This window comes from Hippopotamus amphibius, chromosome 5, assembly GCF_030028045.1.
Source record: "Hippopotamus amphibius kiboko isolate mHipAmp2 chromosome 5, mHipAmp2.hap2, whole genome shotgun sequence".
In the NCBI taxonomy this organism is placed as follows: Eukaryota; Metazoa; Chordata; class Mammalia; order Artiodactyla; family Hippopotamidae; genus Hippopotamus; species Hippopotamus amphibius.
Window position 1 is genome coordinate 40783462 of NC_080190.1, and position 22163 is coordinate 40805624.

The 22163-nt window shown below is 40.1% G+C and overlaps 1 protein-coding gene across 7 annotated transcripts in view; it reads left to right on the forward strand.

The window, feature by feature from the left end:
• SGMS1 (sphingomyelin synthase 1) overlaps positions 1-22163 on the forward strand; it is a 276032-nt gene that overhangs the window by 116342 nt on the left and 137527 nt on the right. Inside the window, exon 3 of one of the 7 annotated variants that reach the window (XM_057734308.1) lies at positions 2996-3127. The exons of the other annotated variants lie outside the window; for them this stretch is intronic. The gene's annotated coding sequence lies outside the window, so the exon portion shown is untranslated. The remainder of the gene's footprint in view (positions 1-2995; positions 3128-22163) is intronic. 7 annotated transcript variants of the gene reach the window in all.

The following is a 22163-nucleotide window of genomic DNA, read 5'->3' on the forward strand; positions in this document are numbered from 1 at the left end:
TTTCATCTGATATATTGTTCAGCTTTGAGGGCTAAATTATAGCACATTGTAATTCCTCTGAGCTAATTATTTTTCTGGGAGTGGTCATTGACTTTTTGATTGCATCTTTTTTACTTGCTAGAGAAAGGTTATGGAGGTTAGGATACAAATTTCCTTAAAGGAGAAATCTGAGGGCAGCACAGGATAAAAAACCTTTAGTTAGATATATTGTTGGATTCCTGCGTCTCTACATAGCCAGTAATTTGAAAGTACTAGTCATTTATAAATGGTTTCGTACATCTTTTTTACTTTGGATTCTAAATCAGTTGCTATAACTTGTACACAGGATCTATGCTTGTGAAAGAGGAGGTTGTATATGTGTAAATGGTTATGGGTACAGCTGTCAGAGTCACACCTCTACTTGAATACTTCCTCCCCCACCCCCCCATCACTTACTAGCTTGTAACTTTGCACAAGTTACTTAACCTCTTTCTTTAAAATGGATATTACCAAAATTGTAGTATTATTTGAGAGGTTAGGAGAAGACAGATTCATCATTGTTACCATTTATAAGCTCAGCATAATTGATGGTATTACTAAATGGGATTTAAATGTAGAAGCATCTTAAATGGGGAGAACTAAATATCATAGAGTATCATTGGCTCAATCCAGTGTTCCCCAAACTTGCCTGAACATAGGAATCTCCTCGAAATGCTTATTAAAAATATAGATTCTCAGGCACCACCCAGGTTTACTGACTCAGCCTCCGGAGGAGGGGTCTGAGAATCTTGCCAGGTAGGTAGGGTGATGACCTACCCTGGATTTTGTAAGACTGTCCTTGGTTTCGGATATTCTGCCTGGTAGATTCTAGATGTGTGTCAGATATACTTGTCAGATTATATCCCAATTTTTAGTCAGGAAGTATGTCACCATTTATATAGGCCATCTTATTCAGAATCTTCTCTCTAATCAAAGCAGATATAGCATGCTTTGGGGTTCCCAGGAACATGAGAGGATTTATAGCTACAAAACAACAGTGTCAGTGTAAGTTATTCAGCTTTCTTGGCTTTCTTTCTCTTTACAAAATCTATCCGATCTTAGTAATCTGCTCTGTGAAATATACGGAGGGAAACGGTCAAGTTTCTTGACGGCCTTCTGTCCGAGTCTTTACGGCCTCAGTTACTCCAGGCTGTCAGAGCGGCAGTGACCGTGGACGCAGTGTCTGTACAGGGAGGCGACCCCCAAGCTTTGTTCATTGAAGGCCAAGCCTGCAGAGCTGCCCTTTCCTCCTCTGAGAGCTGGGAACCAGGAAGGAACGTTTCACTCCACTGCACTTAGGACAGCGTGTTCTTAATCAACTGTTCTGGAAAAATAGCATTTTGTTGTTTTCACATAAGCCTGCAAGTTCATTTCCCTTCTCTGGCCCAGGCAGTAACTAATCATTTCCCTATCAGTGACAAAGAAAGATGAACATCTAAAACTTTTTATCCTGAAGCTGAACTTTCTGCAGACATCACAGGTGTTCACACCCCTTTGAGGAATACAGGATTCTCCTTCCCTCTAAGGTGGTACGTCCCCATACCAGGTGGGGCTAGGGGTAGCTGTTTTCTCACATGAGTCTATGAAGATTTAAAGAATTTTCTCCAACAGCCATTTTTCATATTGGTCATGGTTTCATATTAATAGTTTATTTTATTTTAGATTGGGCTTAATCGTATCTTTCTATTTACATTATTGTGGGAGAAATTGATTTACGTTGAGAATCTTACTTGGATGATAAGTTCATTTTCTGACCCGTGACAGATCAATCCACTTTTTGGAGCTCTTGTTAAAATGCAAAATTGATGTGCATTTATAAGGTTGCACATTTTTTAGAAAAAGCCCATGAAGTCTTTTCTTTTTTTTTTTTTTTTGGCACACGGGCTTAGTTGCTCCGCAGCATGTGGGATCTTCCTGGAGCTGGGATCGAACCCATGACCTCTGTATTGGCAGGCGGGCTCTCAACCACTGCACCACCTAGGAAGCCCGCCTATGAAGTCTTAAGGGCATCTACTTAATAAATACATTTAAAGTTGAGGATCTGGATATTGAAATGGAAGGCATTTCTTCTTTTCTTTTATGCCCCAGTATTCTCACATGACAAAACTTTACATCTGCACAGTATTAAGTAACAGAATCCTGAACTTTTAGTGAATTTAAGAGCAACTCATTCGGAAAATGTTGTGAAATATGGGCAGATATTTGCCATTCTGTGGGCGGACCTAAATGACTGAATCTTCCCGATAGGAAAGGCAGGAGGCGGGTCTCTGTGCAGGTGATTTGCCTTCTTCTGTCACTTGGGCAGATAGAAGGAAGCAGGCCCTCCGTGGGGACTCCCCTTAACTCCCTCAGGAGCTCAGTTATGGTATGAGTCTGGGCCTGCAGCTTTCTTTCCCAACGTCTCTTGCTGCTCTGGCTTTTTTTCTCTCCTCTGAAAATCATCTCTGTGTGGGGAGGGCTGGAGGTGGAAATTTAAAAGTCTTCTTTGTGTAAGGAGTGGAGATGATGACACAGATAAGTGGTGTTCTGACCAGTCATAGCCACAGGTTGATATCTGGCCAGGTGAGAGGCCTCTCAGGGAGGAGGGGGTTTGTAGAAGAACAGCCAGGCACCTGGGCACTCCGGTCCTATTGACAGGGAGGAGGCAAGGCCCACGCCAAACATTTCAAAAGTGCAAATACAGCACATAATAAAGACACCATCTTGGTCCACAAAGCAAGACCTCTGGTTAAACAAACTAAAAACCCACCAGCCAACCAACTCCTCCTTTTGTCCAGCAAATATATGTATACATACATACAGCAGAAATGGACAGTGATGCACGCCGTGCAGCCTTAGCCTTGTCAAATACCCGTAATTAACATTGCAGTTGTTTATGTAATCATGTCTAAGTATCTAAAAAGTAGTCCTAAGGTTGCAGTGGTAGGATTTTAATGATACCATGTATTTTAACATCTTACCACATTGTCTAACCTAGGAACATAGGAACCTTGGGTTCCACCCATTCTTTTCGGAAACTCCTGTGGCACCGAATAGAGGACAGAGCACCTTATAAGGACTTAAGAGACGACTTGTTGAATTGGATTGAAGCATGACTCAGTCCACTTATGTAGGTGGAATTCTGCATTACTTGCCTGTGGGTGTTCATGTATTCATGATGTTTATTTACAAGCTGTCTTAGCTAAAGAAATGCCTGCTAATTTTTCCTAGTCTGTGTGTGAATCATATGGAATTATCTTTGCGAATTAATTTCTTTAATTAACCCAGAGAAGAGGGAAAAAACAAATGCTTCATTAAGTGCTCTGCCTAGAGTAAATTAAAAATGTAACAATTTTGTATTATACCTTTGTGTATAATGCAAAATTGTGTATAAAATGATGTCCAAATAGTTGAATTTTCAGATCATTTCACTTGGTCAGAATGGTAGTTTGTGGACGGGTTTCCCTCCTCCTCTCTAGTCCTCAGTGTTTAAGGGAGGGTCCCGGGGATGTGCTGTGAATGGACAGGGAGGGGAGTTCCTCCATGTGAGGTGAGGGGCTCAGGAATGGGAGGCACGTCAGCGCACAATTTGAGGAAGTACAGGTGTTATCGCCAGCACATAAATCACGAGAGGATAAGAGATGAAGGTGGCGAGGCTGGGACACTCCACGAGGATTCTGGATGTCCAGAGAGCAAATTACTCTCTGGGTTTTAAGCAGGAAGGGACAAGATACAATTTCTGCTTTAGAAGGTCTCTGTACCCTTTTGGATGGTGGGCTGAAGGCCACAACAGCAGTAGCAGCTCTGATTGCTCCTCCCCCACCCCTCCCTGCCCATCTCTGCTTTATTTCCCTGGAAGCACTTGTCACCAGAGTACACCGTGTACGCTTTACTTAGTTGCCCATTGTCTGCCTCTCTGAACTAGAACGTAAACTTCCGGAGGGCAGGGGTATAACTTTTCCCACTGCAGTATCTGCAGTGCCGCCATCATGCCTGGCAAGTAACAGGTGCTCAGCAAATAATTTATTAACCAATCAAATGCAAGCGTCAGTTTCTGAAATCAAAGTGTGTCATTGTTCTCCTCACAGATTTAATAATTGATTACAAAAAGAAAAAATAATAACAATTCAGTGGGGAAACTGGAAAACACCATAAACAAGGGGTCAAAATTAACATCACCAAGGAGGGCTGGTGGGTGTCACATGCCTCTGGATGTCATATCCCAGCCAAGAAGGCCAAATCTGAATCTAATTGTGAATAAACACCAGAGAAACCTAAATTGAAGGGTATTCTTTAAAATAATTGGCTTGTATTCCTCAAAAATATCAATGTCATGAAAGACAAAAACTGAAGAATTGTTTCAGTTTAAAGGAGGCTAAAGAGACCAGAGTTAAATGCAGTTTGTGATCCTATGCTGGGTCCTGGGCAAAAGAAAACTTCCATGAAGGATATTTGGATAATTGATGAAAGTGAAATATGCAAAGGGGGTGGGGGAAACAGATTGAGCGCTAGAGTGCTTCAGTGTAATTGAACTCTGGATAAATCATCAGGATTCAGAAGCTATATCTCCGGGTGGCTTGAGCCATGCCTTAGGACCCAGGGCAGCAGAAGAAAGATCTGCAGGGGCAAGAACCCTGGAGTGAGATTCCAGAGACCTGGCTCTGCTGCTGAAGCTGTGGGGCCATGGTTTCTTCTCAGAGGTTGGAGTTCTCAGGCTCAGAGACTCTCTGGCTGTTACATAACTTTGAATCTGAGCAGCAGACTTAGTCCTAGCGCTGTGAATTTTAGGCAGAGGTGATAGGAACACCTAAGGGTCAACTCTGGCTTCCTCTAGGGGTGGGATTCAAAAACTAATGAAAGAAGGAAAGATAGTGACTGACAGGGTATTCTATTTATTAATAAGCACTGACATTCTTATTCTTACTTGTCAGTTTCTTCTTGGTGGTCAAATCACAGTGAAAACTCAGAGGGAGGTGGGGATATGAAGAAAAGCTAAGTATTCAAAACATATAGTTTTGGGGAGAATGTATTGTCTTTCTGTCATTTAGAGTGGTGAAGCTAATTACAGGGATTTATTTTATAGGGCAGTAGCATTTCTTCCCTCTGCCTGGCTCCGGTGATCACTGAAACCCAGTGATGACAGATATTCATTGACCGTGTGCCTTTCTAGGATTAGCTAAAGAGTTCTTTGAAAAATCAGCTGAGATCCCTCACTAAATCTTAAATCACCAAAGAAAGAGTTAAAAATTACATACCCATATGCATTAATTATTGAAATTAGAAAGTAATTTTAAAACAGTTTAAAGTAACAATGGTTGAAACAGAATTTGCTGCTTAAACCTGAACTAATAAACCAAAATAAATGCCATTATCAAGGCATCCCAGTGTTTTGAACCACTTCTTTGGATGGGTGGGAGAAGGAGGTTAGTACAAGCTTATATTAGCCAAGATGGAGAGATGAAGGCCATCTAGAAACCAGAAGCCAGTAACATAATTAAGATTTTGGAGTGTTATTTTACCTGAATATTTCTCAGTGGCGTATATAAATAAAGTAATGTGTTCAAATTTTAAGAACTAATTTAAAATGCATTATAATATTAATGGAACCCGAATTAGAATCCTTTATGTAGATTAAAGGTGTTAATAAACGGTAAAGCGCTTTGAAAAATGCCTGATAGGCATGTGCGCGTGCCCCAAGTGGCCTTGAAGTGTTTTGATGGCGAATTTGAACCCTTTTGATTTAACTGGTGTTTTAAAATCCATTTCCGTTCATTCAGTGTGCTTAAGTTTGAAGTATGCAGACATCTTTTCCAATTGCTTCAGGTTCCCGGGTGTTTTGTATTTTACTGTAATTTATCGGTAAGTGGGTAGAAACATAACTAACGGCAGTTATTTGGTGGGAATTTGGGTTATATGATTTCTAAGTCTTTCTCTCAGGCTCTGTGAATCTGAACAAGAAGCCAGATAAAGATGTAAAGTGAAAAACACCTAGAGAGGCTACAGCAGATAAAGTTTGTTTTTTTTTAAATATAGTGTGTGAACTTAGCCCAAGCCGTACTTCAAAAGATAGCCGTTTGGCATTTACTCTTTAATTGAGAGAACAGAGAAAAACAACCTTGTCTCACAGTGTACTTCTACCTTTTATGTATAACTAGATGAAGTATAATTTAAACTATGTGACAAGTTATTGTTACCACTTTTTCAAATTTTGAAAAAAGGTGCAGTTTTGGACTATGCTACTACTGCTAACTTTCTGATATCCTGCCTACTCTGGAGAAGAATATTTACGTTTATATATTTATGTATAAGAAAATTCTATCTTGGCTACAGTGACATCTTTGAGACTTGAGGAGCATATGTATAAATTGTATAGAACAACATCTGAATAAATGAGGAAAGGCTATACATATATAAAAAGCAAAATAAAAGATCCTTTTGTGACTTACCTCTCAGTGGGTATTACAAAGTATTGGTATTACTACTAGTATTAGTAGTATTCTAGTGGTAACAAAACCTTCCTCCTCCTTATCTTCATCAGTCATTCTTTTAGTGTTTATTAGATGCTAGACACACGCTAAGTACTTCATACGATTTTGCGGTTCAGTTTTCCCCCAACTTTAAGAAATGAGTATTCACAGCTTCATTTCACAAATGAAGAACCTGAAGTTTAGAGATGGTACTTTCCGTACCTCAGAAGTGGCAGTTTCAGATTTTAATACAAGATGGTTTTGTGTCCAAAGCTTTTTTATCTTAGCTGCTTTATTATGATTACCTCTCAGAAGATGACTGTTTAACACACTGAGGAGAATTGGATTTGCTAACATTCTTACCCAACTGCATAGGTGGGACAAAAATTTAATTCAATTAACAGGTTTTAAAGTTAAAAAAAATAAAGGATTGCCATTAGGATGACTACTGAAAAACAAAACCCAAAACAAACAAACAAAAAATCCCCACCCAGAAATTAACAAGTGTTGACAGGATGTGGAGAAATTGGAACCCTTGTGCATTGCTAGGAGTGTAAGATGATGCGGCTGCTTTGGAAAACAGTATGGTAGTTCCTTTAAAAAATTTAAAATAGAACTACCATATAATCTAGAAATCTCAGCTCTGGATATATAACCCAAAGAATTGACAGCAGGGTCTTGAAGACGTATTTGCACACCCATGTTCATGGTAGCATTATTCACAATAGCTGAGAGGTAGAAGCAACCCAGATGTCTATTGATGGGTAAATGGATAGAAAAAATGTGGTATATACTCACAATGGAATATTATTCAGCCTTAGAAAGGAAGGAAATTCTGACACATGCAACAACGTGGATGGACTTGAAGACATTATGCTAAGTGAAATAAGCTAGTTGAAAGAGGACAAACTATGATTCCACTTATGTGAGATACCTGGAGTAGTCAAAGTTATAGAGACAAAGTAGAAAGGTGGTTTCTAGGTACTGGGGGGAGGAAGGAATGGAGAGTTATGTTGTGGTGGGTACAGAGTTTCATTCTGGGTTGATGAGAAAGTATGGGAGATGGATGGTGGAGATGGTTGCAGAACAGTGTGAATGTTCTTAATGCCGCTGAACTATGCTCAGACATGGTTAAGATGGTAAATTTTATGTTGTGTGTATTATATCACAATTTAAAATAATAGTTAAAAAAAAGGGGCGGGGGAAGGATTGAAGTGACTGCCTGTGAACTCTTCCCTGTGAAGGATAAAAGGAATTTTTATCGTAGTCACAGATTAATCAGGTTAAGTTATTCCACCCCAGCCAAACTGCATTAACTGGAAAAGCGAGGGTGGTAGAAAATCACGGAGACCTTGAATTTTATTTCCCTAACCCCCAACTTGCTTGAAGGTTTCATTCTTTTCATCTTATCCAATGCAAAATGAGTAGACTTTTCTTAGAAATTGAATTCTTTGGAGGGCGATATCAGCAGACTTTCACTCTGAGCGCTTTAGTAGCAGCTTTCTCAGTCTGAGAGGACAGGCCAAGGGTTCATATTCAAATAAGTAAACGAGATGCTTCCAGAAGGGAAACCTGTAACCAAGAGTCATGCTTTTCAGTTAAGCCTAGTGTTAGATGGTAGCTGGATGAATCATCTGGTCGGAATAGGTCAACTGAAGGATATGGAATTTGACTAATATCTAGTTACCTTTAGGTTTATCTTACAGATTCTCACTGGTTCCGTTCAGCTCCATATGGAAAAGTTTAACGTGACATAACAATGAAGTTGGGTTGTCCTGTCTTCCAGCTTTAACACTATCATGGTTGCATGGATTGTAATACTTGAAAAGAGGGGTCCCGACATTTCTTGTTGGTTGACAGCTATTTGAGTTGTCACCATGCAAGTAGTGTAGCGGTGAATGGAGCTCACAGCCTAGCACAGGATGGTCCTTATTTGCCATCTTCCTATTTATGAGTGGGAAAAGTTCAACAAGGTATTGGGAGCATCTGGCAGAGGCCTTTACCCTGTTTGAGGGGAGAGCAGTGTGGGTGGAGCCTGAGTTCCCCTAGTTAAAGGGCTGCCTGGAGAAGTTTGCACTGAGTCTTCTGGACTCCATTCTGACGACAGTGGGGGCTGTTGTCACTTCTCAGTGGGGAGAGGAGGGTGGAGGTAACCAGGATGGTTAGACCCGTCCCTGCTTTTAAGGCCTCTTTTACTACTGCGTAGAAGCTAGAGTGGAATTAGGGAGGCCAAATAGGAGGCTTCTCAGGATCGTACCCGAAGATAATGGTAGTGATCGTAAGTGACGCACGTGGAGGGCTGCCTGTGTGCCAGCAGCTCTGCTTGTCTCATCCCCACTCTGCGAGCTATAGGTTGGTGGCATTACCGGCACCATTTTGCAGATGAGGAAATCCAGGAACAAAGAGCTTGATCAATTTTTTTTTAAGATCACATGGCTTGTATTGAATGGATCCAGGATGGTGGGCAGGCCTAGGAGCTGGTAGGGAGGAGCTGTTTCCATTCTCCCAGAGCCGTGGGATCATCAGGAATGCAGCGTAGGAAGGTGCAGAGGTGGCTGATTGCCTTTAAGCTGGGGTTCAGGAGCCATGGGGCGTCCGCAGCCGTATCTGTTCCTTCTTGGGATAGATGAGAGTTGTCCAGTATCAGCTGGGCGGCCTGGGTGCTGTGGAGGAATGGGCCGATTGGGGGCGTTTGCTAGAGCTGTGTGCTCCCAGGTGCTCGGTTGTTCTTCTGGATGTGGCAGTGCTGGGGTGATGGGCGCAGTGTGGGGGAGGGGGCAGAGTACACAGTGTGATTCTGATTTGTGAGTGAGCTGGACGTGGATATTTATTGATGTGAGCAGGTTCTGTCAGTCCCCTAGGTATTTGGTTGAGGGGTAAAGAACAGCCAACAAGCAGCAGAGTGCTTTTTGTGATGTTTACTTTATGGAAGACACTGTGCTTGGCACTACAACCTGCTTGACAAGAGAGGCAGCAAGCAATTCAGAGCCATTAAAGAATTATTTATACCAGAATACAAACAGTCTTTTCAAGTGTTTCGTAGGCCTGTTTCCTGCAAGGGTCTGTGGAAAGCATACCTCATCTACTAAAATTTAGGAAAGGTGTTAGCAGTTTTGTAGAGAAGCAAAGAGCTGTAGTTCTCCACTTTGCTTTTAAAAATCTACCTGCCTTGGTCATGCTTATTGTTTAAAGCGTTGCATTCAGTATTATAGGAAAACTGACACGTAGGGAGCATCTGCTCTTTTACTTAAAAAAAAAGTTAAATACGTAGTTTCTTTTTTTAATTAAAAAATGAAGTACAGGGAATTCCCTGGTGGTCCAGCGGTTAGGACTCAGCACTTTCATTCACGGGGCCTGGGTTTGATCCCTGGTCTGGGAGCTAAAATCCTACAAGCCGAGTGGCGTGGCCAAAAACCCTCCCAAAAAACAAAAAAATGAAATACACGCACATGGTTTTTAAATATTCCCTAAGCAACATAAAAGGATATAGGAAATCTTCCTTTCATTCTAGTCGTCTCTTGCCTTCCCCAGAGATAGTTTGTTTTCTTGTCTATTCTACATATGTGAGCTATGCAAATATAAACATATTCTGTATACAATATGCACACTGTTCTGTGCTTTGCTGTTTTCATTGTGTAATAGTTCTTGGAGATGATTTTGTATCAGCACATATAAATCTACCCTATTTGTTTTAATAGCTATAAAATTCCAATGAGTGGAAAGACTGGAATTTATTTAACCAACCTCCGTTTAGACTTTAATGCTTTTATAAACAATATTGAGAGGATATCCTTCTATATCCTTCATTATTTCACACACATGAGTATATCTATAAAATAAACTTCTCTGTCAAAGTATATTTAGATTTGGAATCTTAGGAGGCTTACTCTTGGACTTATAGTAAAGCAAGAATTTGAACATCTGTTGTGTGAAAGACAAGTGATTTTTGAGAATTTCGCTTGATTAACATGGTTTTTATCCTGCCAGCAGTTGTGGAAAGATGCTGATTAAATATATCACATCTATTTAAACATGTACTCCTAAAAGTAAGGTATTTCAACCAAATATTATTTCAGGCAGGTACAACTTAATCATTAATTAAGCCCCTTCCTTGACAGATAGAACACAATCTCGATTCTGAGCCCCCAGTCCCACATGAGAACTTAAGAACTGCAAGCTACTCATGGTGCGTGTGGGGGCCATTCCCTTCCCTGATGAGAAATTGCGTGTACCGGAATATGAGGAATGTATGAGTGTCTGTTAATGGACAGTCTTACACTTCCAAGGGACCTGCAATTTATTGTAGCCAAAAGACTGTGTTGCTGCTGCGTAGTTCATCAGCACTTGTGTGTCACCAGTTCTTGAGGCCTTTTTCTGCCAGTCACACATGTTAACCTGCAAATGATGTTTGTTATTTTTCACCACCTTTCCCAAGTTAAATCTTATTAGCAGGGTGTGAGGGGTTTCAAGAAGCTGACACTGGGTTTTTGTTTTTGTTTATGTTTATGTTTAGATTTTTCAGTATTTAACCAGGGGAGTGGAACCTGGGCTTTGCCATTTAATCCTCTAGACTATTAATTATATTGTGGGACATACTTGGAACCTCTGTGTGTGCTGTGCCTCATTAGTCAACACTATTAGTATGTCTTTAAAAAAGAAAAACCACACACTAGCATACAGATTTGTTTTGAAATACAATTTGCTAAAATGTCACTTAATATCATTAAAGAACAGGCCCTACTTCTTTTTACTGACTGTTCTTGTTAGTGGTGATCTGAGATGGGTGTAGTTACTGAGCTTTTGAAAGTGTGTGTGTAGGTTCTGTAATGCAGTCTTGAGCTGCCCTGGGTCGGAGTACCCACTGAACACCTGTTAATAATTAGCCCTGCACTAATAATAACAATAGCTAACATGTATTGAACCACAACTCATCAAAACTCTGCACTTTTTTTGCCTGCGTTTTGTGGGTAAGGAAAGTGAGAAGGTTAAGCTAACACACAAGGGCCCACAGCTTGTAGGGCCAGGATTTGAACGTGGGCAGTTTGCTTCATGCCCACACCATGGTGTTTTATACATTACTCTACAAAAAATTCCCTTTGAGGCCGATAATAATATTCCCATTTTACCTTCAGGGAGCTTGAGGCTCAGATTAAATGACTTAACCACAGGTCATTAAAGGTCACAGCTACTGAGAAACCATGTGGTCTGAAATCCAGATTCTTCCCTATTGCTCACAGTTGTTATTTAAGAGAGGACCTCATGTGTGGGCTTGTCCCACATATTTCAGGACTTTTAGCTTCCTTGGAACCCACTCACTAAATTCCACTGGGAACCTCAATGACTGTGCCGTCCAAAAATGTCCCCATATATTTCTAATGTTCTTCTACTAGGTGTCATATTTACATTTCTTAATTTCAAACTTGTCTCTTATCATTATACTACATTGCCTCCCATGGCAATTTTTTAATCAACAGTAATCAAACTCAACTCTTGCTCATAATTTGGAATAGTTAGAATAATTGGAATAATTGTAAATGCAAATCATTTCAATACAGAATCACAGATGAGAGAGAGCATCTCACCCAGATCCCTGTCTTATGGGTTAAACACACACACACACCCCCACACACACACCCTTCTACCAGCCCCAAAGCACACAGGTGGCAGAAAAGACTTTCTTAAAGTCAAAAAATAAATTGGCAGCTGACTGGACTCAACCCTTATTTGTGGGGGGCCTGTTGGTATTTCTTCGAATTATCAGTTTGCTTCAGGCGATTGTATTTGACTGAGCTGTTTATTTTCTAATGAGTGATTTTGACCTTTCAAAGGGCGACGTTTGGATGGCTGATGTAATTGAGTTGAAAAGGCACACCATGGAACTGCAGGACAACTTTGTGGCAATTTTGGAAAAGTTATTTCTCACGTGGTCTTTCTCTTAGGCAGCTTTATAATGCTGACAAAACTGGACACTTCTGATGAGACTTGGCAGTGTTACCTTAGCAGGTGTTTGTGCGGGCTCCCCCCCAAATTAAGTAGAATAAGAGGCAGGTTGAATAACCCCGTATATACTAATCCTGATGGTTCTTATGGAGAAAAGAATTTTTGGTGAATGAAAATGTTATTGTTTGAGAACATTCGCTTGTTCAGAAAATTTTTTCAATGCCTATTGTGTGGCAGATACAGTTTTAATTTCTGTGGATGAATTGGGCATAGATTTTGCCTGTTGTTTATGGTGCTGATTGTTTCCAGACCCTTTCTGTATCTTCAATAAAAGACAGCTTAAAAGATTACTTGCCTACATCTATTTAGGACACTATACAATTGTATTGTCCATTGTATGGGACCAGGGTTAGAGGTTAGTTCTGGTAAACATCTTTGCCTGATAGTATCAGTCTCATTCATTTACTCGTATGCCTCCAGAATATGAAATGTATTTTTAGGAATGGATTTAATGAAGAAGTTGATTCATTATGCAGGAGGGTCATCAGATTATTATGTCTTTTAAAAAAGCATCTCTAATCTCGTGGAGTTCTTGCACCTCAAGTTTGGGTCTTGGTTAATCAGTTAAGTCACAGAACTTGAGGAAACTATGACCAATGCAGAAATGTCTTCTCTTGAAAGATGGGAGCAAATTTGCAGATGTTGAAGTAAACTGACTCCAAATACTCACATACAAATTTGGAGGTGCTGAGGGATATGCATTTCTTACTGACTGTGGAAAAGAAGAGTTCATTGAAACTGTTGACATAGACCTTTCATCAGTGATTTAGAAATAATAAAAGTTGTTTTGAAATCACCCAAGTCATAGTAACAGGAAAATAATTCTCATCCTCATCTGCCTCTTCTTCCTTATTCTTCTTATTCTTATTATTGTTAGAGTAGGAACATGACTTGGGAAAGTCTGTTTGAATTAATAACTCACTTGGCAGACAGTTAAACTGATTGAAAGCTCTTTTATGTCGCTTTTACTTTCATGAAGAAGAGACCACTGATTAAAAAGCTTGATATTGGAGAGCTCTTAAAAAACAAACAAACAAACAAACAAAGAACAGAGCAGACGTAGGACATCTCTTGGGGTCATTATCCTGGTTTGTGTACATATGATTTGCATCCAGAACTATAGTGTATTACAATAATCAATGTTCTTAATGACTCATGACAATCATATGAAACTGGGTTCTGAGTACTCTTCTTGTTTATAAAAAAAAAATCAGAGAATAACCCCAGAAGTGTATTTAAGGAGGTAGGAAAATGTTTAGGATGTAATGTGAGTGAAAACAAGTTACAAAGTAGTATGTATACGTAGTCTCAATTCGGTAAAACCCAAAATTTTACAGTGAACCTGGGTAACTCTTTGTTTTTTTAATTAATTAATTAATTAATTAATTTTATTGGCTGTGTTGGGTCTTCATTGCTGCACACGGGCCCCCTCTAGTTGCGGCGAGCGGGGGCTACTCTTCCTTGTGGTGCACGGGCTTCTCGTTGCGGTGGCCTCTCTTGTTGCAGAGCACAGGCTCCAGGCGCATGGGCTTCAGTAGTTGCAGCACACGGGCTCAATAGTTGTGGCCTCACGGGCTCTAAAGCACAGGCTCAATAGTTGTGGTGCACGGGCTTAGTTGCTCCGTGGCATGTGGGATCTTCCTGGAGCAGGGATCGAACCCGTGTCCCCTGCATTGGCAGGCAGATTCTTAACCACTGGGCCACCTAGGAAGCCCCCTGGGTAACTCTTATAAAAAAAATATTATTAGAAGTTGGGGGGGATTCCTAATTCTCCACAAAACAGTGAGTCAACCTTCTCAAAACCGAGAAGGGGACAGAGGGCAAAGATGTAGAAGAACATTTAATAGTTTAATAGCCTGGAAACATGTCTACATGTTGTGACATGAAGAAATGATTATAAAACAGTGTGTATAGTCCTAAATTGTAAAATGCATGAATTTAGAAACCAAGAAGTACACAAAAATGTGTATAAAAAGTGTACAAAATATGCAAAATTATGCAAAAAATATACAAAATTTATACAGGAAAGAAAAAAGTATTTATTTAAACCATGTATACACCAGTGGATCAAGCAGAAATCCTTCTCCTTCTGGGGTCCTAAAGAAGGGCTGGAAAGAAATATTTGGAAACAATAAGTGATTCTGACTGAGGGCTAAGGTTATAGGTAATTTTTCTTGTCTGTGTGTATCTTTATTTTCTAATATCATTCAGGGAACATCTGTTACTTTTGCAAACATGGGGAAAGTAAGAAACATATGTAACATATTTCAGAGAGATCTTCACTTACTAAAAGAGAAAACAAAAAAATTAGCCCAGAAAGTCAGTTTTCTTTCATCTGGGCAGTTAAGTCTCCACTTTATTGTTTGATAACTGAGCCATGAAGGATTTTTGTTTTAACCAGGTCTCCTAAGGCAGGTGATGCTTAGTAGCCATGGTTGTTACGACTTTAATGATGCAAACTTGAAACATCAGGGCAGTGAGTGAGTGGATGAATGCTTCTTGTCCTCAGATGATGCTTGGGAGGTGAGGCCCCCTTTGTCTTTGCATGTGGCTGGCCTGGATGGACACTTCACTCTTGGCTGAGGAATAAACCCAGTGGAGGAAATTCAAGAGCCAAGCCAAGTGTGTTAGTTTCCCTAGGATGTTAATTTCCAAGATCTAGTCCTTGGAGTTCTGAAAAGCAAGAGGAGTATGTTACTGCAGCCCTTTCTTGGAGATTCTCAGTGCTCATTAGCATATTCAAGGTTCTGAGAAATTCTGGAGCAAAGCATCAAAGGTAACTGCTGCCAAAGAAGGGTTTTTATTTTTATTTACTTATTTATTTATTTTTTGGCCCCGCGGCATTTAGGATCTTGGTTCTACAACCAGGGATCAAACCCTCGCCCCCTGCAGTGGAAGTGCCATCTTAACCACTGGACCACAGGGGAAGTCCCCTAAGAAGGGTTTTTAAAAAGTGGAATTTGATTGACCTCAGTGGAGTGGGGAGCCAGGTGGATGGGGCTCTGAAAGGAAGGAGTAGTCTGTGAAGAGAAGGAGGAGAAGACTTTACATATTAAGGGGGTCCCTGCACAGACCTGGGAGTGACGTGAAACTTGGAGTTCTTCAAACCTAAGGATGTGGTTTCAACAGGAGCAGCTTTACATGTTCATGAAGCTTTAAGTGGTTTACTGAATAGCTGTTAAAGCCTTGAAAAGTATATTTCAATCACGTTTTGTAAATTACATAAACATTTTAAGTCTTAGAGACTTGTGACTTGCAAGTCGTGATTTCACCTGCATGAATTGTTAGTGGAAATATATTTTCATGCATCAAATTTACTTGTATCAAGAAACTCCTATTGATTTTCTTTTTTAAAAATATTTATTTATTTATTTATTTATTTATTTATTTATTTATTTATTGGCTGCATTGTGTCTGTTGCTGTGCGCAGGCTTTCTCTTGTTGCGGTGAGCGGGGGCTACTCTTTGTTGTGGTGCATGGGCTTCTCATTGCAGCAGGCTCTTTTGTTGCAGAGCATGGGCTCTAGGCGCAAGGGCTTCAGTAGTTGTGGCATGTGGGCTCAGCAGTTGTGGTTCACGGGTTCTAGAGCACAGGCTCAGTAGTTGTGGCGCATGGGCTTAGTTGCGGCATGTAGGATCTTCCCGGCCCAGGGATTGAACCCATGTCCCCTGTATTGGCAGGAGGATTCTTAACCACTGCGCCACCAAGGAAGCCCTTGATTTTCATTTGATGCGTTTTTTTAAATAACATTTAGAAAAATGAATGATACGATTACTCCTACTCACTGTTTCTGTAAGGTAGAGTCATGTGGCCCTGTTTTCTGCTAATGTCTGTAGTTTTTCCCTTAAAGCAGTCATGTCAAGTAATGAGTAGAGAACCTTAAGCCCCCTATTTTGAGGAGTTTAAGGGTTCCAAGCATTAAAAAAAAAAATTACCTACGTATACGTACCTTGCTTTACTAATTTAGTTGTATAGCTATTTAGCTTAGAAAATTTAAGGACAGGAGCAACAGGATAAGAGCAACAGTTTACAACCAAAATTATTATTTTTTTCTGAATAAATGGTTTGCTTCACTTTGTAGGTTACATATCCCACTTGTGTTTATTGCATGGATCTGACTAGATATTTTTTTTTTAATTGGGGTATAGTTGCTTCACAATGTTGTGTTCATTTCTGCTGTACAGCAAAGTGAATCAACCATACATACACACATATCCCCTCCTTTTTGGACTTCCTTTCCATTTAGGTCACCACAGAGCATTCAGCAGAGTTCCCTGTGCTATACAGCAGGTTCTCATTAGTTATCTATTTTATACATAGTAGTATATATATGTCAATCCCAGTCGCCCACTTCATCCCCCACCCCCCTTCACCCCTTGGTGTCCATATGTTTGTTTTCTACGTCTGGGTCTCTATTTCTGCTCTGCAAATAGGTTCATCTGTACCATTTTTCTAGGTTCCACGTATATGTGTTAATATACGATATTTGTTTTTCTCTTTCTGACTTACTTCACTCTGTATGACACAGCAACATGTAAAAGAATGAAATTAGAACACACTATACACAAAAACAAACTCAAAATGGATTAAAGACCTAAATGTAAGACCAGACACTATATAACTCTTAGAGGAAAACATAGGAAGAACACTCTTTGACATAAATCACAAGATCTTTGACCCACCTCCTAGAGTAATGAAAATAAAACCAAAAATAAGCAAATGGGACCTAATTAAATTTAAAAGCTTTGCACAGCAAAGGAAACCATAGACAAGATGAAAAGACAACCCTCAGAATGGGAGAAAATATTTGCAAACGAAGCAAGTGACAAGGGATTGATCTCCAAAATTGATACACCAGAGGCTGCTTGTACTGAGATTATAAACCATAGAAGAGGATTTATAGACCTTCTCATAAATTGACCTTATTTTATAGGTGAGAAACCTGAAGTCTAGAAGAAAGAGGAAGTTAATAATAAACCTGCATTTCTCAAAAAAATTTGACCTCAGATTTCTTACTAAGTGATATGAGCCATTCATTCCCTGAAATTAGTCTAAAAGTAGGTACTTTAATTCTAACTAAACATGTTAATAGTAGGTCTTCATGTGAAAATTTAATTTAGGTTACTATCACAAGCTTTGTCTTTCGGTAACTTTTTGGTTGCAAAAAACAGGTTAGTTTCACTCAAGAAAAGGTAGAGGGTGATGGTGGAGATCAGGATGTAGCTCTCCTGAGAATCCCAATATAGGAACTGGTTCAGGTTCAGGTCTCACTTTCCATGACAGACTTGACCCATGACACTTACCCTGACCCCAAGTGTCCCTCTTGACCTTTTACCCCAGCATCTAACTGGCAATTTCCTTCAGAGTTTCTTAATTCCAGTTTTTGGGAGAGAGAATCTTGATTGGTTGGCCCCATCTTTTTAGCCAGTTATCACAAGTCAGAGGCTCCTGGCCAGCCTATGAATGGGCTGCCTTTTGGTCAGATGTTTCTCCAGGTCCAATCAGCTATGGCTGTGTGTGGGGACTTGTATCATGTGATACAGAAGATGGCAGTTGAAAAGCAACTGAGCCTGAGGGTGTGGTAGAATCCCCCAGAAACAGGAGTGAGTGAACTGACACTGTGATATGTCTATTGCAGATTCAATTTGTGTAAATTAGTTGATTCTCAGTTAAAAAAACATTTCTCATAATCTTCCTTGGAACTGGATTTAATATTTTAATCTGTTTCTATATTGGGGTACATTTGGGATTTCTTTTTAGTTCCTCTTATATTCTTATTAGCCAGCTAAACTTTGCCTTTCTTAGAAACACAAAAGAACAGCTTTTGTGATGTGCAAAGTTTATTACGGTAGCTTGGTTTGACAGTTCATGCTGAATTTTCTTTTGAAGCTCTACTTCAAATGTTACTTCAAAGTATTTAAAAAAGGAAAGTAGAAAATTCTCATTGTTGTGAGTTCCTTTAATTTCCATTAAATATGTATTCTCAATATCTGGAAAGAATCCAGAATCAAAAGACAAAGCATTTGGATTCATTTTTAAAATAGTTTTTACATTGCTGATCTGTATATACTGTATGTTTGGGATAAGGGCATAATCTATACTTATGAGACTTTCTGACTAGTTAGGGAGATAATGTGACTGTTTCAGAAGGAGTCTGCTTGGACAATAATAAATTAGACATGGTTTAGATAATTTTTTCAAAGGCGTTATGGTTTTTGATCCTACTTCAGCTGAAACTTTTTTTGATAGTGACATAAGACTGTGTAAAGATGGTTTTACTGGAAGGTAAGTTATAATAAAATATTATGTGTATGTAATTAGCAATCCAGAATTTATTGGTGTGCATATAATATTTTGAGAAAAAAGTTCTTAAGTCAAAAAAGAGCGTGTGGACAATTCCTTCATTATTGCAAATGTGTTTATTTCCATTGCTCTTACTAAGCCTGGTGACAGACATGGGCTGACAGTGCGGGGAGCAGGGTAGGTGAAGGACATTATAGGCAATTGCAGGGGCAAACATTTAGCAGTGAATAAATCTTTTGAGGGTGGGTAGCAATCCAGTTTTGATAAGAATGACTAAGTGTGAAAAGTAAGGGTGGCTGAACTGAGGGCTCAATGGTAGAACTGAAGAGCTTGATTTGATATAGTTGTTAGGGGAACCACTGACTGAAACTGCCCACCCTGGCCAGGTAACCGGTTGCATCAGTTGTTTTATGACAGGAGGTCCTGGTAAGGAACACGGAACTAACAAGCCACCACCAACTGGAAGAGTTCAGGAAAGGTCAAAAGAAGATGCCAGTCCATATGACCTACCAACCTCCCAGAATCCTTCTTGCTGGAATCCATCTTGGCTGAGCGATGCGTGCACCACCAGGAAGGACCCTGAGTCAGAATGATTGGCCAGAGACAACCCAGAAACTAATCCCGTCATCATAAAACCCGAGACTGCGAGCCACGTAGCAGAGCAGTGCTCCTGGGTTCCCTTACCCTCCTGCTCTCCACCCAGGAGCGCCTTCCCAATGAAGTCTCTTGTTGGGTCAGCACATGTGTCTCCTTGGGTCATTCATTTCCAAGTGTTAGACAAGAGCCCACTTTTGGGCCCTGGAAGGGGTCTCCCTTTCTGCAACATAATTAGTAATAGAAAAACATGATAGGGTTTTGTTGGGTGCTCACCAGTGTTTGTCCTCGGTACTGAGAGCATTATATAAACCCTGGTCAGATGTGGCTCTTACCTTCAAGGAGCTGTAATTAAATCCATATGAGGAAGGTTATATTGGCACATCTATGGGTAGGGATTTAATAACAACCCAAACCTGCCCCAGTAAAGGAGAGGCAGGGCATTGCTGATGGGACCCTTGATAACAGGACCTGTGATGTTAGAAAATTGTTTCCTCAATTTGTGGGTTTCTCAGTAAACCTCTAGGAACTTGAGACTCTTCTGGGTAGCCTGCAAAAGGTAAAGTAGGGATTGAGAGCTATATTTGGGACACAGGTGGAGGGTATCTGAAGATTTAATTAGAATAAAAAATACACTGTTTGAAAGATGCTTTTCTGTATCCCATATACCCTAGTTTCCATCAGTAAAAAGGGGAAGGCATTTGCAAGACTCCCAGGCTTGTTTTAAGGAGTTAAAATGAGATTCATAACATGTCTAGGAATTGTGCCTGGCCCCTAACGGGGAAGTGCTTGTGTTTGTTGATATTGGTATTCAGTATTTACTTCCAAGGTATGGAAATACTGGCTTATGGAAGTTTTTCTCCTTGCCAAACTGTGAACTTCTCCAGGGAAGCCACTCTTTTATCTCTGTATAATCCCACTCAATAAATGTTGCCTGAATGAAGGGATGAGGTACTTTTCTTTCCTTCAGGCTCAGGAAGGCACTTGGCTCCTGTTGTAGAAGGGGAGTGGAGCGATTGTTTGCCTTGAGGTCACATTTAGGTCTTTAGGATTAGCTTTGAGGCTTTTAGGAGTTTTGCTTCATTCCATTAATTTCTTTCAGCATTTCCAGGAGCACAGTTCCTTTCACTCTTTATCATCTTCGTGAGTAGCTAGTGCCTTATATGTGTATGGTGTGTTTCTTGGAAATGTTTTACCGCTCCCCCTGCCCCCCATTAAATCCTTTCCTTCAGCTCCCACATTTTAGTAGCCTGCAATTTGTTAATCTGTCCTTTTCTTCTAGAGGAAACTGTTTTTCTAAACTCATCTATTCAGATGCACTTTAGAGAGGAAAAGGGAAAAGGAAAGGCCATTTGAGAGGCAAAATGGAAAGTTGCTAAACTCCCGGGGAAGTTAGTTAATGGTCTTTTTATATTTTGTGTTTTCCTTTCTACCTCAGCCAAGCAGCTCAGAGAAAGAGCCCTTGTGATTTACCCAAGAGAATCAGGATGGGTTGCAAGTTGAGGCGGGGAAGGCTGGAGGAGACATTCAGTTTACTCTTTGTGTTATTCTTTTAATCTGGAAAAAGTGAGAATGTACTGTAGTGAAGGGGAGAATAAGACTTCCTTTGAGTGTAGTTGAAAGTGTTCTCCCTGGTGAAGAGCACTGGTCCCAGCTGCTAGCAGAAGGAAGCCTTGCAGTGTCTCCAGTAGGAGCCTGCGACTTTCAGTCACTGTAAACTAGACACGATGCCTGGAGCTTTGCAACTGTAATCTTAAGACTGTAAAGGTTCTTCGCCAAGCCAAGCCAAGAAAGAAAGAAAAGGTTCAATTAAACTGTGTTTACTGAGACTTAGATATTAGAGGAAGAAAGCACTAACTTTGTACTTTGGATTTTGTATTCTCTTAAACTAAGATTTAATTTGCATAGCACTCTGTGAGTGAGAATGAGGAAACTTTCAGTGTTTTTTCCTATTCTAATTAAGTATAATTTTAACAGAAAATTTAATAAAAACAGAAAAATATAATTAAATCAATCTTGTGCTGTTACAGGACTCGCTTTATATTAGTCAAGTATGGTTACACACCATCTTCCCCCTGAGAAGAAGCAGCTGAATTATAATAATTCAGTTTGGGACAGGGCTGCCAAAAAAGGAAGCATCCCTGCTGCACTTTCTGGTGTCTTATATCCATGTTGACAATGGCAGTTGTTTCCGCACTTTCTCCCAGTATTGTTTCCTGGGCAGCCACTCCCTATCAATCTAGCAAGTGGTCCCCAAGATGAACCACTGCCCTCCCTGACCTAGGAGGGAGTCATAAGCCTTGAAAAGACTGGCCATTCCTACAAACACAAACTTGTAAAGTGGGAGCTTGCCATGCCTTAGAGAATGTTGTGAACTTGAGTGTTTTCCTTCCTCAGCCTTGCTTCTTAGGCTTATTCCTTTTTACTTTGAATTTTCTTCTAGTTCAGTGTGGTTTTTCTCGAGAGGAAGTCACCAGTAGTAAAAACACAGGAGTTTAGGTATTGCTATACCAGAATTATTGTGAGTAAGGGAAGGGTACCTTACTCCCCCTAATATTCTTCTGAATGTCACTGGGTTAATGCGTACAGATTCTTGCCTTACTATGCTCAGTCTTAATTGAAAGTTTAGAGCCACGGCCATCTTAAGTGTAATACGTATCATTTTTTTCCTGCTTTACTGTGCAAGGTGAGCATAGTTAGAGCATAGTTAACTCTCTTATTCACTGGTCCCAGAAAGAACTTACATTGTATCTTCACAGCATGTGTTCACTGTAAAATCAAGCCTGCAGCTTTTGCTAGGCT